At 43.6% G+C, this 19030-nt stretch overlaps 1 protein-coding gene across 7 annotated transcripts in view; it reads right to left on the bottom strand.

The window, feature by feature from the left end:
• The window catches only part of LOC137361195 (bcl-2-associated transcription factor 1-like), a 58276-nt gene extending 46740 nt beyond the window's left edge, over positions 1–11536 (bottom strand). For all 7 annotated transcript variants that reach the window (XR_010972110.1, XM_068026120.1, XM_068026124.1 and 4 more), the window contains exons 1-2: positions 11435–11536; positions 3943–4038 (exon numbers count right to left, since the gene is read on the bottom strand). The gene's annotated coding sequence lies outside the window, so the exon portion shown is untranslated. The remainder of the gene's footprint in view (positions 1–3942; positions 4039–11434) is intronic.
• Between the last annotated feature and the right edge of the window lie 7494 nt (positions 11537–19030).

The following is a 19030-nucleotide window of genomic DNA, read 5'->3' as shown; positions in this document are numbered from 1 at the left end:
CAAGTGGGAGTCCATTCTCTCTCTCTCTCTCACCCTCCACCCCCTCTCCATTCCAGCTTGCAAGTTTTGAACCTTGCCTGCTGACTGACCACCTCTGCATACTCCAGCTACAACCAGAAAACCCTTGGAGGAAATCACCCGCATCACTGTCTCCAAGAGACCCACCAAATCAGTCATCTATCTCTTCAAACCAGAAGCCCCAGGACCACCGAATTCAGTTAGAAGCCTGCCAAATCACCAAACTCCAGACTGTATATCCCTTTTTTCTATGGACTCTAACTCGACCAAACTATCCTTCCCCACTCTGTAAGCTATTTGTGTGTGTGTGAAAGTTGGAGTGCAGTTTATTATTTTAAAAAGTTCGGTTTAAAGTACAATAAAGTTAAACTCAAGAAAACCTGTCCAATGTGTTCTTATGATCATAGCGAGTAAGTAGTCGCCTAATGAATTGGCCAATATATCCACATTAAAAAAGAATTAAACCAGTTGTAGTCAAACAAGGAGGGAAAAGAGGGAAGCCCTTCGATCCCTCACCTGACCGTAACAGTAGTAATGATAGAGTGAAGGATATGCCAGGCCATTACGTTACTGATTGTGGTCGACTACAGTTCTGCTGTTGCTGATGGTCCACAGCACCTCATGGATGCCCTGTTTTGCATTACTAGATCTATTCGAAATCTATCCCATTTAGCATGGTGGTAGTGCCACACAACACGATGGGGGGGAACCCTCAATGTGAAGACAGGACTTCGTCTCGACAAGGACTGTGCAGTGGTCATTCCTACCAATATGGTCATGGACAGATGCATCTGCGACAGGTAGACTGGTGAGGACCAAGTCAAGTAGGTTTTTCCCTCTTGTTGGTTCCCTCACCACCTGCCGCAGGCCCAGTCTAGCAGCTATGTCCTTTAGGACTCAGCCAGCTCAGTCAGTAGTGGTGCCATCAAGCAACTTTTGGTGATGGACATAGAAGTTCCCCACCCAGAGTACATTCTGCACCCTTGCCATCCTCAGTGCTTCTTCCAGTTCGCGTTCAACATCAGCCAGGCAGGGGGGGGAAAGGAGGGCAGTAGGTGGTAATCAACAGGTTTCCTCGCCATATTTGACCTGATGCCATGAGACTTCATGGGGTCCGGAGTCAATGTTGAGGACTCCCAGGACAACTCCCTCCCAACTGTATACCACTGTGCTGTCACCTCTGGTGGGTCTGTCCAGCTGATGGGATGCTTGATTAGTCTGTGGGACAGCTCTCCCAATTTTGGCAAGCCTCCAGATGTTAATAAGGAGGATTTTGTAGAGACTGGATAGGGCTGGTGTGCCGCTGTCATTTCCGATGCTTAGGTGTATACTGGGTGGTCTGGACGATTTCATTCCTTTTTAGGTTTTGTAGTGGTTTGATACAACAGAGTGGCTTGCTAGGCCATTTCAGAGGACATTAAAGAGTCAACCACAGTGTTGTGGGACTGGAGTCACATGTAGGTGAGGTAAGGATGGCAGATTTCCTTCCCTAAAAGGACATTAGGTGAACCAGATGGGTTTTTATAACAGACAATGGTCATCGTTAGACAAGCTTTTAATTCCAGATTAATTGAATCCAAATTTTACCATCTGCCATGGTGCGAAATCGAACCCATGTCCCCAGAGCATTAGCCTGGGTTCTGGATTACTAGTCCAGTGAAATTACTACTGCCCCACCAGCTCCCCAGGCTGATAAGTGGCAAGTAATATTCACGCCACAAGTGCTAGGTAATGACCATCTCCAACAAGAGAATCTAAACATCTTCCCTTGGCATTCAGCAGCATTACATCGCTGAATCTCCCACCTTCTATATCCTGAGGGTCACCAATGATCAGAGACTTAACTGGATCAGCCTCAAATACTGTGGCGACAAGAGCCAGAGGCTAGGAATTCTGTGGCAAATAACTCACTTCCTGACTCGGAAAAGCCTAGCCAACATCTACAAGGCACATATTAGGGGTGTGATAGAATACTCTCCACTTTCCTGAATAAGCGCAGCTCCAACAACACTGAACAGGTTCAACACCATCCAGGAGAAAGCAACCCTCCCGACTAGCACCCCATCCACCACCTTAAACATTCACTCCCTCCACCACTGGTGCACCACGGCAGCAAAATGTACCATTTACAAGATGCGCTGCAGCAACTCGCCAAGGCTCCTTGGACAGAACCTTTGAAATCTGTGACCTCTCCCACCTAGAAGAACAAGGGCTGCATGACACATGGGAATACCACCTACCTGCAAGTTCTCCTCCAAATCACACCATTCTGATTTAGAAATATATCACCGTTTCTTCACTGTTGCTGGGTCAAAATTCCTAGAACTTCCTTCCTAACAGCACTCTGGGTATACCTACACCACATGGACTACAGCAGTTCAAGAAGGCAGCTCAACACCACCTTCACAAAGGGCAATTAGGGATCACCAACAATGCCCACATACCATGAATAATGTTTTTAAAAGGCAAGGTTGCTAAATAAATCAGATGCAACAAAACTGGCAAGTGAACTTGACATCCAGATCGGGTATTATGCATTAAACAGTTCATAAGAAAAAGTTAAAGAGAGAATTAAAAATTAAGTGCAGAACTGTAAATTTAACTGTAATCACTTATAATAGCAATTCACAAATTAACAAATTGCACAGCTGTTTACAATAAACACTACTGTACAAAAAATGATTGATAAAACTGGTTTAATTTTCCAAATTTATTTTAAAAAATGAGTTTCACCCTCCCAGACTTCTGAATCATAAACAAGGAGTCAGTGATTCTGAGGATGCAAATGTGCATGACAGCTGCTAACACCTGGAAACAATGGAAAGCTCAGGTGGCTCTGCTGAAGCCAGACTTGTGGGCTTTGCAGACTGGAAAAGGACAAGAGGCTATTGACTACTAATTCCAGATAAGTTTAAACAGATTTTCTGAAGGCAGACAGGCTGCCAGCAGTGGCAGCCTCAGGACAGGCTGTAAGGAAGACAACTAGTGGTAGCAGCCTCAACAGAGGAAACCCCCCCCCCCTTCAGGAAAAAAAATTATACAGCAAAAGGCTGCAAAGACTTGAACCCGTTTTGAAAATTGAGGTTTGCAGAGGAGTAAAAGACCAACAAGATCATCAGGAATCACCTTATTCACGGACGTCCAGGTCGAAGGTGCTCGGAGAAGTGAGCGAAGAGGAAATTGACTTTGAGAAGTATCTGGGAAATCCAACCTATTGTAACTAGGAGGCGTTTGGGACTTTTAACCATAAAGATTATGCCAACAAGGAGGACTGTGTAACAAGTGTGGTGTGAGGTTTTCGGGTGTTTTAATAAGAAAATACCTTTCTTTGTCATTTGGGGGTATCAGCTACTTACAAAGTACTATTCAGTTAATGGGGATTTCTTTTAGTTTTGTTGTTAAAGTCTTAAAATGTGAAATCTTGTTGTGAAATCTTTTAAACAGGTCCACACAAAATGTTATTCTCCAATTTAGAGAATTTAGTTGTTTTCTTTTTAATCTTTTCCCAAGATTTCACTTCTGTAGAAAAAGATAATTTGGAACATATGACTAGAATCTTCAAACTTCTACCTAATTGAGCTATTCAGTAAGTCTGTCTCCATTTGCATTTTAAAGCTTTTCACAGTTATGTTTCACTTCCATTACCAATTTAAGAAAATACTTAGAATAGAACAGGCTAGCTTCAACAAGCGCATACAGATACATGACCTAACACATTAGGTTAAAAAAATTAATGCAACAAAATAGAAATCCCAGACCAAAAGGGTCTAAAATTTCATTGAATTTGGACTGTCCTTTAAATTATCACTTTTTCCAAAACAGTTAGATCACAGATTAAAAATATATGGAATTACTTTAATCTGAATACTCCAAGCTGCACATATACAATAAAATTACAAAAAATCCAGATATACAAATAGGTACCTTTTTCAAGTGACAGCTTTGAATTTTCTTCTTTAAATTAGCCAACAGTACACTCGACATATGGCAGCACTCAGCAATCACCTCCGCCACCTTCAACTGACACAGAAAATACTGTCAAACACTTATGCATCAGTGACCATTTGAAAGTTAAGTAGGACAATAATAATCACTGAGGATGTGACCTTCATATTGCATATCTTAGGCATCTTTTGAGGCAAAATCAGGAGGATGTGGGGGAGAAACTAATTAGATTCCAGCTTATTTAGGAGATTATTTAAGCTGACTTTCAAATCCTTTCTATTTGCAAACGTTTGTACTTAAACTTAACAAATTGAAACAATGTACTGTGACAAACAAGTTAAAGTACATGCAACACTGGAGGTAAAACAATTTTTTCATGTGGTTCTCCAATTTTTACTGGACTTAATTTTTGTTAAGAGCCACTTGTTTTGATGAGCACTATTGATTTCAAATGTAAAAATCAGATTGTAAGCAACATATATTAAACTCCCTAACAGAAGTTGAAAGAAAATATGACAAAATAAAACTTAGTAAATAGATTTCATTAACTAGTGGTTCAGAGAACAACCACTTTTGAAAGGAACTCAGGAGAAAACATGTGATTCAATGCAAATCCGTAAGTGATTTCATTATCACTTCTTTTTTTAAATGCAAGGTAAGTGGTTCTAATAATATTACCACTAATTTATTTGTCCCCATACCTGATCTTTTCCCACAAAAATTAATCCTCACTGAAAAAGGCAAAGAAAGTGGCTTGTTTCCAGACAACATCAGCAACCACTTGATAGCGCTGCAGACGGGTTTGCCTTAACATTGTGTCCTATTGCTCCCCAAAAAGCCTCAGCTGAGGAGCGCACCACCCTGGGAAACCACAGGGGAGAATCCATACCTTTCATAAAAATGGAGCGATTGATTTTTGAAAGGAACATGATGCCCAAGCGACACTACTTATCAAGAGTGGATAAAATGTGAAAAAGTAATCAACTGATTAGTGGGAAGAAACAAACCAGCAGCATTATAAAACATCCCCTTCAGCAAAGACAAAAGGATTAAAAGCTGCTGAATTATTTAAACTTTAGAGCCCACTTCAGAAATAACTAAAGACCATATCGTAGGACTTTGAAACTTGATCACAAGTACTCTGCGCAACATGTGAGTGACTAGGGAAATGGAGTCAATAACTAGGTTTGCAACTGTTATACTCAATCTGCTCAGGTGTATTTCCATTATAAAAATCAATGTTCCCAGTTCTAACTTTGTTTCATTTGTTCTTGGGATATCGGCTTCGCTGGCAACGCCAGCAGTTATTGCCCATCCCTAATTGCCCTGAGCCACCTTCTTAAAGCACTGCAGCCCATGTGGGGTAGATACACCTACAGCGCTGTTAGAGAGTGTTTTCCAGGTTTCTGACCCAGCAACAGTCAAGGAACGGCAATATAGTTCCAAGTCAGGATTGGCCCATACCCTTTGCTGAATCCAGTGTATTTAGCTTTTTCATGATATCACATGGAGCGAATCGAATTGTCTGAAGACTAGCATCTATGATGTTGGGGACCTCAGGAGGAGGCCGAGATGGATCATCCACTTGGCACTTCTGGCTGAAGATAGCTGCAAATATTTCAGCCTCGTCTTTTACACTCATTTGCTGGGCTCCTCCTGCACTGAATGAGGATGTTTTGGGAGCCACCTCTTCCTCTGGTTAGTTGTTTTAATTGCCCACCACCATGACTGCATGTGGGAGGACTGCAGAGCTTCGATCTGTCACTTAGCTTTGTCTATAGCATGCTGCTTCCGCTGTTTAGCATGCACGTAGTCCTTCACCAGGTTGGCACCCAAGGTATGCCTGGTGCTGCTCCTGACATGCTCTCCTACACTCCTCATTGAACCAGAGTTAATCCACTGGCTTGGTGGTTATGGTAGAGTGAGGGATATGCTGGGCCATGCAGTTGCAGATTGTGGTTCAAAATAATTCTACTGCTGATGATGGCCCACAGCACCTCATGGATGCCCAGTTCTGAGCTGCCAGATCTGTTCTGAGTCTATCCCATTTAGTACAGTGGTAGTGCCACACATGATGGAAGGTGTCCTCAGTGTGAAGATGGGACTTCATCTCCACAAAGACTGTGCAGTGGTCATTCCAACCAATACTATCATGGAGAGATGCATCTGCGATAGGTAGATTTGAGGACCAAGTCAAGCAGGTTTTTCCCTTTTGTTGGTTCTCTCCCCTCCTGCCGCAGGCCCAGTCTGGCAGACATGTCCTTCAGGACTTGGCCAGCTCAGTCAGTAGTGGTGCTACCAAGCTACTCTTTGGTGATGGACACTGAAATCCCCCACTCAGAGTAAAATTCTGTGCCCGTGCTACACTTATTGGTTTTTCCAATTGGTGTTCAACATGTAAAAGCACTGATTACCACCTACTGCGCTCCCTCAGCTGATGAATCAGCAGGAGGTTTCCTTGCCCATGTTTGTCTTACAAATTTAAAACTACTACACCCTTCACTGCACACTTGGTGTTACGCAGTTCATTAAATGGCAAGAAAAAAAGACCGAAGAGGGAGCTATCAGTCGAATTTACAACAGTGGCCCTCTTCCTGCCATTTCAGTTGTTCCAGTGCAATCTTGGAGGGTCCAAACAGGGTTTTAACCCTGATCTTAGCCAATAAGAATCCTTTGTCACCCCTGCAAAATATACATTAATATACCATCGCAGTTCAGGTTTAAAAAAGAAATCTACATCAGCAACATATCGGTATGATAACTGTAGAAAGACGAACCTTTCATATAAGTGAGGTTCATCATTCTACAATTTCCATATAAGTGAATCAATTGCCTCTTACTTTCAAGGTCATGTAGCACAAGGTTAAGTGGTACACTATATTTTCTGTAGTAATGCAAGTCTTTAGAAGTTTACATAAAGATAAGGAAAAAAAAAACTCGGTGTTATTTTTTTCTATATTATTAAACAGTGTTAAATAATGCTAAAACTAATACTCTACTTAGCACTGGATGAGAAATACACTGACAAAATAATCAAAAAACTTACAAATTGAAATTACTCTCTCCCTAAATATTGCACATCCTAAAATCTTAAATCTCTTTCTTACAGAAACCAGAAAATTGAAGGGCTCCTTTAAAAGGAAAAAATCTATTTCAGTGAAAGGACATGCTTTGGGCGCAAGGGAATCTTTGAGTAGCTCCATGAACAATGTATTTATGGAACTAAGTTCATTTAAGTATTTTTCATAAGTTTAAAAAAACAAAGTGCTGGAAATACTTAGCAGGTCTAACAGCATCTGTGGAGAGAGACACATAATTAACATTTCAGGTCTGTGATCTTTCATCAGAAGTTCTGATGCAACAAGATTAACCATAGAAGAATTATGGCACAGAAGGAGGCCATTCAGCCCACTGGGTCTGTGCTGGCCGAAAAATCTAGCCGCACAATCTAATCCCACCTTCCAGCACCTGGTACGTAGCCTTGCAGGTTACAGCACTTTAGGTGCATGTCCAGGTATCTTTTAAATAAGTTGAGGATTTCTGCCTCCACCACCATTCCTGGCAATGAAATCCAGACAGCCACCACCCTTTGGGTAAAAGGTTTTTCCTCATGTCCCCTCTAATCCTACCAATCACCTTAAATCTGTGCCTCCTGGTAATTGACCTCTCCGCTAGGACAAACAGGTCCTTTCTGTCGACTCTATCTAGGTCCCTCATTATTTGACTGATTGTACTTCTGTTTAAAAAGGGAGCGAAGGATAGACCAAATAATTACAGGCCAGTCAGTCAAACCTCAGTGCAGTGGGCAAATTATTGGAATCTATTCCGAGAGACAGGATAAACTGTCACTTAGAAAGGCACAGGTTAATCAAGGATAGTCAGCATGGATTTGTTAAGGGAAGATCTTGTTTGACCAACTTGAATTTTTTGAAGTAGTAACAAGGAATATAGATGAGGGTAGTGCAGTTGATGTGGTCTACATGGATTTTAGCATGGCTGTTGACAAGGTCCCACAAGCAAGGTGGATACAAAATTGGCTCAGTGGCAGGAGAGAAAGGGTAATTGTTGACGGCTGTTTTAGCGACTGGAAGGCTGTTTCCAGTGGTGTTCCACAGGGCTTAGTACTGGGTCCCCTGCTTTTTGTGGTGTATATTAACAATTTGGACATAAATGTAGGGAGCATGATCAAGAAGTTTGCGGACAACACAAAGATTAGCCGTGTGGCAGATAGCAAGGAGGATAGCCGTAGGCTGCAGAAAGATATTGATGGTCTGGTCAGATGGGCAGAAAAGTGGCAAATGGAATTCAACTTGGAGAAGTGTGAGGTGATGCATTTGGGGAGGTCAAACAAGGCAAAGGAATACATGATAAATGGGAAAATACTGAGAAGTGTAAAGGAAGTAAGGGACCTTGGAGTGAATGTCCACAGATCCCTGAAGGTAAGAGGACAGGTCAATAAGGTGGTTAAGGTGGCATATGGAATCCTTTCCCTTATTAACCAATGCATAGAATACAAGAGCAGGGAGGTTATACTGGAACTGTAAACTCTTTGGTTAGGCCACAACTTGAAGACTGAATGCAGTTCTGGTCACCTCATTACAGAAAGGATGTAATTACACTAGAGAGGGTACAAAGGAGATTTACGAGGATGTTGTCAGGACTAGAAAAATGCAGCTATGAGGAAAGATTGGATAGGCGGGGGTTGTTCCCCTTGGAACAAAGGTGGCTTAGGGGAGATCGGATTGAAATGTACAAAATTTTGAGGGGCCTAGATAAAGTGGAGGTGAAGGGTCTATTCACCTTAGCAGAGAGGTCAGTGAAGAGGGGTCATAGATTTAGAGTGATTGGTAGAAAAATTAGAGGGGAGATGAGGAAAACCTTTTCACCCAGAAGGTGATGGTCTGGAACTCACTGCCTGAAAGGGTAGTTGAGGCAGAGACCCTCAACTCATTCAAAAAGAGTCTGGATATGCACCTCAAGGGCCGTAAGCTGCAGGGCTACGGACCAAATGCTGGAAGGTGGGATTAGAACATGTGGATCGTTTTTCGGCCGGCACAGACTCAATGGGCCAAGTGACCTCTTCCTGTGCCTTAAAATTTCTATGATTCTATGGTGCGGTTTTGAAGTCAAGAGGATTCAATTGTTTAAAACATGATTGTCAAAACTAACAGGCACAATAAAGCACATCGATACTGTTTATATCCTGAATTCAATACTCAAATTTGACATACTGCAATACAGCAACTGAAGCTCAAAAGCAGAAATATCAGCCAATAAGTTTTTCACACACACCACAACCCCCACCCCACACACACCTCTTTTCTAAGGAAATAACCTTCATTCCTGTTCAACGGGGGCTTTATATAGAAGAAAGGTATGCAAATAATAGTTGCAAGATTTTTATAGTCTTCCTCATAGCTACTGTTTCAATATCTATTTTTTAAAAAAGCCATTCCAATTTGAAATGCTACCAAACACTCTCATAAACTACGAAGAATTTGGGGGCTCGTGGGGAAAATCAACCATTTCTGACCATCTTTTAATGCATGTGTACTGCCTGTGTGTAGATATTGAGTGAAAACAGAATTAGGCTTGACAATCATCCACAATTGAACAGCCTGATCGACTTACTGTCAACGTTCACACATAAATAACAGCCACTTGCGTAATTCCCAAAGGGCTAGTGACATCTGTGGAATGACACCCTAGTACAATGTTGTCCAACAGAAATTAATGACTGTCCACAGGTGAAGCTATAGCAGCACAATTTTAGTGGAAAACACCTTACAAACAATACAGGTAAGTGTACTTCACATGTATATTTACTTAAACATCTACCACCAGTGTTAAACTTCACAGTCTTTTTCACCCAAGTTTGGAATTCTGGCATGAATTAATCACCATTACATTTATGTAATACTATAAATGCTGTCTTGTACATTATAGGTTTATATATTAAATATCTGCAAAATGAAAAAATCATACACATATTAGTGCAGCTTCTACATTTTTATTCAGCAGTTGTGAATGGTACTTTGACTTATCAGAGGGATTGCCAAGAACGTTGACTCACAAAACCTGCCTTTGCTCTCCAACCAGACTGCAGTTAGATGCTACTTTCTCTTTACTATGATGTGCCTGGAGCAGATCTCTTTACTGGTTGGGCTTACTTTCTTCTGCTGGCCTGTAGCAGTTATTCCTATTGGTCTAGCTAATAATGATGACAGCTTCCCTGTCCATAGAATGTTGCTCATGTTTCCATGGTGCTGAAGACCAGCATTTTCACCCACATTACACATCATTCAAGCAGATAACCAATAAACAGTACCAAAGTAGTCAGAATATTCAAGAAAACTCTCATACACTCAGCTTTTCAGCTTACCATTTTACCAAACACACAAAAAGATTAAAGTACACACAAACTAGTCACTAATGTAATGGACAATACCACCCAAGTAAAATTCAATATAATCAGGAGAGAAGAATGGAAAACAAAAAATGGCAAAAATAATCTTGAAAAGGATGATATATTAAATACCCCAGGACCCAATACATCACAAGGCAGCAGAGTCCTTAGATGAAAGCAATACAAGCCACAACTTATTTTAAAAGATACATAAGGCAGGGAAAGGGGTGTATGAGCAATATTCAGTCCCTTCCCATTTGTTGCTCAAGTTTATTTTTTTTAAATGAGCTTGCAAATAGGATCTGTGTCTTATTAACTCCTCTAACACCAACTCCTGACTGCCATTTCATAAGATGCGCATAAGCTATGAATGCCACCAATGGTCAGAATTGTATTTAAAAAACATTTACTGCTAACAGATTGAATCTAAACAATTAAAAAGATAACGTCTTCAGAACTACATTAGTGAATCTATATGAGGCAATCGGGACTGACTCACAAAACTCAATACTTTTACTTAAAGAGATAGACCATCTGAAGATTTTAAATATTGGCAGTACAATTCAACTTTGGGCTGTTCTATAACGTATTGATGGAAGCTGCACCTCGAGATCACAATTAAACAGTTGCAGATCCTAAACTGACACCAAACCCGAGGCCTAGATCTTCGCAGCTGAAAATAAAATCGAATTACAGCGCACTCTCCGACACAGCCGGTCACTAACAAAATGCCCATATTTATTTTTTGGAGGGGGGGGGGGGGGAATTGGATTTCCTACAATAGGCGTGTTATTGGATCCTCGGATCTCCTTCCCCGCCTGGGTGTGCAGCGAGGGCATGGATCTCGGTCCGGCTCAGTAGATATTTAGTTTTTTTAAAAAGCTCAACCCCAGACGCTGGGGAAGGAAAGGCCATTTTGAACAGCCTGCACCGCACGGCTCTGCTCCCGGAGGATGGAAGCGACCTCTTGGCGCAGCCCACCCTCAACCAGCACACTGCACTCATTCACCGGCTCATCCTGCTCCACATCTCCCCGGCAGCTTAAGATCTACTTCCCCTTCTCACCTCGGCTCGCCAAGCTGCCAACAGCCATCAAACGCCACCAGACTCCATCTTGTTTCCTGAGCAATCGGTGGGGGTCAAAGGGCAGCGCTTCTCCTTCACTGATTGCTTCCCAATCCGAACCAAGTTCCAGCTCAGACCACAGGGGGGCGATGTGCAGGGCATTTTATAGCCAGATTCCTGTTCCCACCACATGTGGCGCTGTCCAGGGCGTTTACAAGCGCTCCCTGTCCCTGCCATTGGTGGCGCTGTACTGCTAAATCAAAGAATCTGAGTTATTTGAATGCTTCTTGGAAAATTCTAGTGCTTGAAGCATGACGTCGTCATAACACCCTGTTACACCAGCGAGACAAACATAAGACCTCATGACAGTATCCGTGGCCCAAACACTGGCACCTACTCGAAGACATCGTCATTCAAGGGAGGGACTGCAGAGATGTCCACATCACCAGCACTGTGACAGGTATCGATGACTGCTGGACCAACCACTGCCCTCCGCCAAGCAGCAGAAGCAAAAACTTTCGGCCTTTTGGGCGAAGCCATGTTCTTTGGCAACTGGGCTGACCGATTCTTTGTCCCCTTCACTGTCAGGTCAGATTACCTGAAGGTGCTGGGGATATGGTTCGGAAGGGCTGGGGCGTGCACCAAAACATGGGAGGAGCAAGTAGCCAAGGTATGACAAAAGTTGGGCATGTGGGGGCAGCGATCTCTCTCCATTGTGGGGAAGAACCTGGTCATCAGGTGCGAGGCGCTCACGTTGTTGCTCTACGTGGCGCAGGTCTGGCCCATACCCCACTCCTGCGCCGTGGCAGTCACCCGAGCCATTTTCCGCTTCGTCTGGGGATCTAAAATGGACTGGGTCCGGAGGGACACGATGTTCAAATCTCTGTACAAGGGCGGGAAAAATGTACCCAACATGGCCCTCATCCTGATGACCACCTTCGTGTGCGGCTGCATCAAGCTATGTGTAGATCCCCAGTACGGAAACTCCAAGTGTCACTACGTGCTGAGGTTCTATCTGTCCCCGGTGTTGCGAAGGATGGGCCTGGTCACATTGCCGCGGAACGCACCATGCAGTTGGGCGGCGCCGTACCACCTATCCTTCGTGGAGCAGTTTCTGCGGAAAAACACCTTTGACCACCGGTCCATCAGGCAGTGGTCTGCACGGAATGTCCTCAAGGCCCTACGGGAAAAGGAAACGGTGGATCCTGTCGGATGGTTCCCCGAGCAGACCGTCAAAGTCATTTGGCGGAATGCCTCATCACCAGAACTTTCAAACAAGCACCAAGACGTAGCTTGGCTGGTGGTGAGAAGGGCCCTCCCCGTCAGATTCTTCATGCACACCCGAAGTCTCGCCCCCTCTGCACAGTGCCCCCGCGTTGGCTGTGGTGGGGAAGAGACGGTCGCCCACCTCCTCCTGGAATGTGCCTTTGCAAAGCAGGTGTGGAAAGAGATGCAGTGGTTTTTGTCAAGGTTCATCCCAAGCAGCTCTGTAACACAGGAGTCTGTGCTCTACGGGCTGTTCCCAGGGACGCACACCGAGACAAACATCAACTGCTGCTGGAGGACTATCAATTCGGTGAAAGACGCCCTTTGGTCTGCCCGAAACTTGCTGGTCTTCCAGCGCAAAGAGTTGTCCACCACCGAATGTTGCAGACTGGCACATTCCAAGGTCCAGGACTACGTGCTGAGGGACGCACTAAAGCTTGGGGCAGCCGCAGCAAAGGCTCAATGGGGAAAGACCACAGTGTAAGGTTCCCCCACCAAGCTGGACTGAGGGACTGGATCAATGGGAAACCCCTCGAACTGTATCGTTAATATTCTCAATTGCTGTAAATGTAAAACTGTAATTGACATGACAATTGTGAAACGGAAGGGTTGTGAAGAAACTCATGACAGTATTGAAGGAAACTGATCTCCCTTGCAATGGTTGTATTTTTTGGTGCTGTTTGGAAACTGTTTGGCAATGTAATTTTTACAGATTTTTATGAATAAAGTATATTTTGGAAATAAAAAAAAATTAAAAAATGGAAATAAAGGGCGTAATTCTCATTTGAGGTCCCCACTTTAAGATTGGTTTGCCCTGAGGCAGCCAGCGCAGGATGCACTCAGGAAAACCAGACCGACATGCAGCCTAACAGGTGACCCTTGAAGGGATCATTGCAGTCTGCAACCAATGAAGTAAAATATCGAAATATACTTACCTGAATGTGGATTTGGGAGGAGCAGGAGGGCTCCTCCTGAACCCACGTTAAAGGAAAATATGTTGATCCTTGATCATGCCTGTGGATAGCTATTGACCCTCCGCACCAGAACTTTCAAACAAGCACCAAGACTTAGCTTGGCTGGTGGTGAGAAGGGCCCTCCCCATCAGATCCTTCATGCACACCCGAAGTCTCGCCCCCTCCGCACAGTGCCCCCGCGTTGGCTGTGGTGGGGAAGAGACGGTCACCCACCTCCTCCTGGAATGTGCCTTTGCAAAGCAGGTGTGGAAAGAGATGCAGTGGTTTTTGTCAAGGTTCATCCCAAGCAGCTCTGTAACACAGGAGTCTGTGCTCTACGGGCTGTTCCCAGGGACGCACACCGAGACAAACATCAACTGCTGCTGGAGGACTATCAATTCGGTGAAAGACGCCCTTTGGTCTGCCCGAAACTTGCTGGTCTTCCAGCGCAAGGAGTTGTCCACCACCGAATGTTGCAGACTGGCACATTCCAAGGTCCAGGACTACGTGCTGAGGGACGCACTAAAGCTTGGGGCAGCCGCAGCAAAGGCTCAATGGGGAAAGACCACAGTGTAAGGTTCCCCCACCAAGCTAGACTGAGGGGCTGGATCCATGGGAAACCCCTCGAACTGTATCGTTAATATTCTGAATTGCTGTAAATGTAAAACTGTAATTGACATGACAATTGAGAAACGGAAGGGTTGGGAAGAAACTCATGACAGTATTGAAGGAAACTGATCTCCCTTGCAATGTTTGTATTTTTTGGTGCTGTTTGGAAACTGTTTGGCAATGTAATTTTTACAGATTTTTATGAATAAAGTATATTTTGGAAATAAAAAAAAAAATTTAAAAAAAAGCTATTGACCCTCCGCATCTGGCTGCAATCGTCTTCAGCCACCACTATATCTCTTCCGGACACAGCTAGCATCTCCATTCCCCTCCCAACACCCCCACCAGCCATTGCTACCTTCCCCCCACTGCCATGTGTCTGAATTTCTCGGCCACAATTGTCACGCACACCAGAAGTGCGATGATACAACAATCATGGAGTAACTCTGAAGAGTTATGAAAGACTTTGTCTTTTACCATGACCTTTTATTTTCTAACGTGAACAAGGGTCCAAAATGACCACCGAAGAAAAGGGAATGGGGAAGAGATCTGAACGTTTCCTACCAGGAGGTGAGAAGTAACACAGCTTTACCTTAAAAAAAGACAGCTCTAAGAGAGAGAGCCAGAAAGAGAGAGAGAGAAGCAACATCTAGTAGCTTGTGTTCCAGCAAGCCCGAAGGCACGTGTCCTGCTGTAAAATTCTACATCTACATTAGCCAACAGTGAACCAGAAGTGTCCCACCGTCTTCAACCGAACTTTCAATCAAGAGAGAAATCTACAATCATCTCAGGCCTGCACCCATCAAGAACTTGATTTTCAACAGCATTCAACAGGTTTATTGTGACCTCCCTCTCCCCCGCACTAAAAGTCACCTTCCTTTTTTCCCTCTTATCTGTCTTGTGTGTGTGCGGTTGCGAAAATTTCAGTAAACAATTGATTTTCTGTTTTTTAAAGCCTACAAGAAAACCTATCACTGTCTGTTTATTTGAAAAAAAATAAAACACCAAGGGGTTAAACCCTAATAACAAAACATGTCCTCCAGTCAGATGGGGAGTTGAACAGTGGGAACCACCCACATCGCACCACGTAGTTGTAATACAATTCTCTGCAAGCATCCTTTTATAAAAATTGGGACTTGTGATCCTCACATTCTTCAACCAAGTGGTGATGGCTTCTCCTCGCATTTCATTCCAGTTGCTCCCGCTCACTTATGCTCTGTGTGTCACCTTATATAATCATCATCGCGCCTGTCCGAACATTTATTTGGGCTGGTGCTTAGGAGAGAGACAATGAATGATGGCAAATACTCTGAAGTGCTGGCAATGCAAGCTGCATAGGGACCTGATTCTCTGTGCTCTGTTTTTTCTTCAGGTACATCTAGAGGAGGATTAAAGATGCAAATGGCTTTCTGAGGAACAGTGTTCTCATGCCACTATCGGGAGTGACATAAGATTTTCATGAGATGGAGTCTATTCTGAATTTGAGCACATTTACTTCCAATAATCTGTTAAACTTTAGTGGCACTGTGTTACACTACATGTAATATTCACAGTTGGTACTGCCTGCTGTGGCTGCCTCCTTCTAGTGCTACTGTTCTGCTCTCCTTGCAAACCAGTGTTGCTTTATGCTCAACAATGCCACTGTCCTTTGGCAGACATTACAGGGAAGGAGTTCCACAAGTTCCTTTATGCATCTGAGAGCTCTGGATCCTTCTCAAGACCTTGCTGATCTCACTGGCACTCTGCAAATGGGCAATCTTTTTGTTCTGCAACCATGAGACCTTTTGCGTTGCGGCCCTTTTAAGCTACTGCAGTCCTTTAGATCCTGCAGCAACATACAAGTACCTACCCTGTAAAACCAGTTGTAAGTATACCAGCACACATATAGTGCTGTAAGTGGCAAATAGCAGTCACTACAAGAGAGATCAATTATCATTTGGATATGGTTAGAGCAGCAAGGGAGCAGTTTTTTGTGGTGGGGGGAAGGGCGAGGGGATGTGCAGTTTTTTAAAAGCTTCAGCCAATTGGGTCTGTGCCCTGCCCCAATACATTAAGAGTAAGCAGATAACTTAGGATTTAATTAGCCCATAAAAGACCAAAAAGGTAACCTATGTATGAAGATGTGGGCATGGTTCTTAATGAATACTTTGCATGTGTCTTCACAAAAGAGGAGGACGATGCAGACATGGCAGATGAGGAGGAGTGTGAATTATTGTATGTGATAAACATAGGGAAGAAAGGTAGTATTGAGAGGATTAGCATCCTTGAAAATGGATAAATCACCAGGGCCGGTTGAAATGTAACCCAGGCTGTTAATAGCGGAAGGTCTGACCATCATTTTCCCCACTGGATACAGGTGTGGTGCTAGAGGATTGGCGAACTGCTAACGTTGTACCTTTGTTTAAAAAGGGAGTGAGGGATAGACCAAATAATTACAGGCCAGTCTGTCTAAACCCGGTAGTGGGCAAATTATTGGAATCAATTCTGAGAGAAAAGATAAACTGTCACTTAGAAAGGCACGGATTAATCAAGGGTAGTCAGCATGGATTTATTAAGGGAATTTCGTGTCTGACTAATTTGATTGAATATTTTGAGGAAGTAACAAGGAGGATTGTTGCGGGTAGTGCAGTTGATGTGAAGTTTAGCAAGGCTTTTGACAAGGTTCCATATAGCAGACTGGTTAAAAATAAGCGTATGGGATCCAGGGGAATGTAGCAAACTGGATACAAAATTGGCTCAGTGGCAGGGAACAAAGGGTAATTGCTGATGAGTGTTTTTGCAACTGTAAGGCTGTTTCCAGTGGCATTCTGCAGGGCTCAGTACTAGGTCTGCTTTTTGTGGTATAAACGATTTCGATGTAAATGTAGGATGAATGATCAAGATGCTGGCAGACGACACTAAAATTGGCCGCGTGGTTGATAGCAAGGAGGATAGCTGTAGACTGCAGGAAGATATCAGTGGACTGGTCAGGTGGGCAGAAAAGTGGTAAATAGAATTTAACCCAGAGAGGGGAGGTCAAGCAAGACAAAGGAATAAACAATAAATGGGAGGATACTGAGAGGTGTAGAGGAAGTGAGGGATCTTGGAGTGTATATCCATAGATTCCTGAAGGTAGCTGGACAGGTTGATAAGGTGGTTTAGAAGGCATATGGAATCCATTCCTTTATTAGCCGATGTATAGAATATAAGAGTAGGAAGGTTATACTGGAAATATATAAAACATTATTTCGGCCATAACTTAGTACTGTATGCAGTTCTGGTCACCTCATTACAGAAAGGATGTAATTGGGTATAGAGGGTATTTCTGAGGATGTTGCCAGGACTAGAAAATTGCAGCTATGAAAAAAGATTGAATAGGCTGGGGTTGTTCTCTTTGGAATAGAGGAGGCTGAGGGGAGATTTGATTGAGATGTACAAAATTGTGACGGGCCTGGATAGAGTGGATGTGAAAGGCCTATTCACCTTAGCAGAGAGGTCAGTGACTAGGGGCATAGATTTACAATGATTGGTAGAAGGATTAGAGGGGAGATGAGGAAAGATTCTTTCACCCAGAGGCAGGTAGGGGTGGAACACACTGCCTGAAATGGTGGTAGAGACAGAAACCCTCAACGCATTTAAAAGGTGCCTATATTTGTATCTGAAGTGCCATAACCTGCATGGCTGTGGACCAAATGCTGGAAAGTGGGATTAGGCTGGGTGGCTCGTTTTATTTCAGCCGACACAGACGCGATGGGCCCCAAGCGGCCTCTTTCTTTGCTGTAAACGTCCTATGATTCTATAATACAGCAGTTGAGTGCTGCTGCAAAATCCTGCTGGGTCAATTGGCAGCCAGCTCAGTAGTGTCAGTACTGGCACAAGTACCCACCCCTATTATTTAAGTAATCTGGTCCTGTCCTACTGCACTTCTGGCATTGTAACCACCACCCTCTCAAGGGTAATTAGGGATGGGCAACAAACGCTGGCCTTCCCAGCAATGCTCACTTCCCATGAAAGAATAAAAATAAACACAAACTGCTAGGCTTATAGTTACAATGTTAGCAACAGTTGTTTGACCAGATATGCAAACAGTAATCTCATGATTGATTTGGATTACATTATACAGGGAATGATAGGAAGGTTATAAACCATGATCTAAACATCAAAATGAATTTGTCTTCTGAGCTGTTTCAATGCTGCAAGTCAAATGGCCAACCTGACACTCTGATGCAAGGTCAGTTAATTGCATGAAATCATGGCACTCACAGCAAACAACACATGGTGCACTGGGAACGCAACAGGATGAAAGGGTGGGTTATCTGGCACCTGCAGCTTTTAAGCAGATGCTGGTGGGCCTTAAAACAATCCCGCTGTTAAAGAGGGAAGTTGGAGGGGAAGCAGAGGCCCCAGTCTTACCTTTGTGGGGCCAGGGGAGGAGAAGCAAAGGCGGGTGACAGAAGGGCTCTAATTAATGAAGCAACTTTTGATGGTGCTGTCAAGAGCAGCACCAGAGCAACATGGATAGAGGTGGGTGCAAGAGTGAATACTATCTCATGGCACACCAAACATGGCAGCGGGTGAGAATGTTTTTTTTGGCCAAGGGAGGTTACTAAGGTAATTGTGTTCACATTTTGCTTCAATTTTTTTGAGATAACAACCTTCAGTTGAATTTTGGAGCAGCATCACAGGGCGAGATTGCAATGCACTCTGGCAATTGCTCAAGTACTATCCAAATGCATAAACATGTTTGTTTTTCACCAGGACTCTGTACTGTTGCCATGGTAATGCCTTT

The sequence above is a fragment of the Heterodontus francisci genome, chromosome 3, assembly GCF_036365525.1.
Source record: "Heterodontus francisci isolate sHetFra1 chromosome 3, sHetFra1.hap1, whole genome shotgun sequence".
Taxonomy (NCBI): Eukaryota; Metazoa; Chordata; class Chondrichthyes; order Heterodontiformes; family Heterodontidae; genus Heterodontus; species Heterodontus francisci.
Note: the sequence above shows the minus strand (reverse complement) of the source record. Positions and strands in the feature narration are given on the sequence as shown.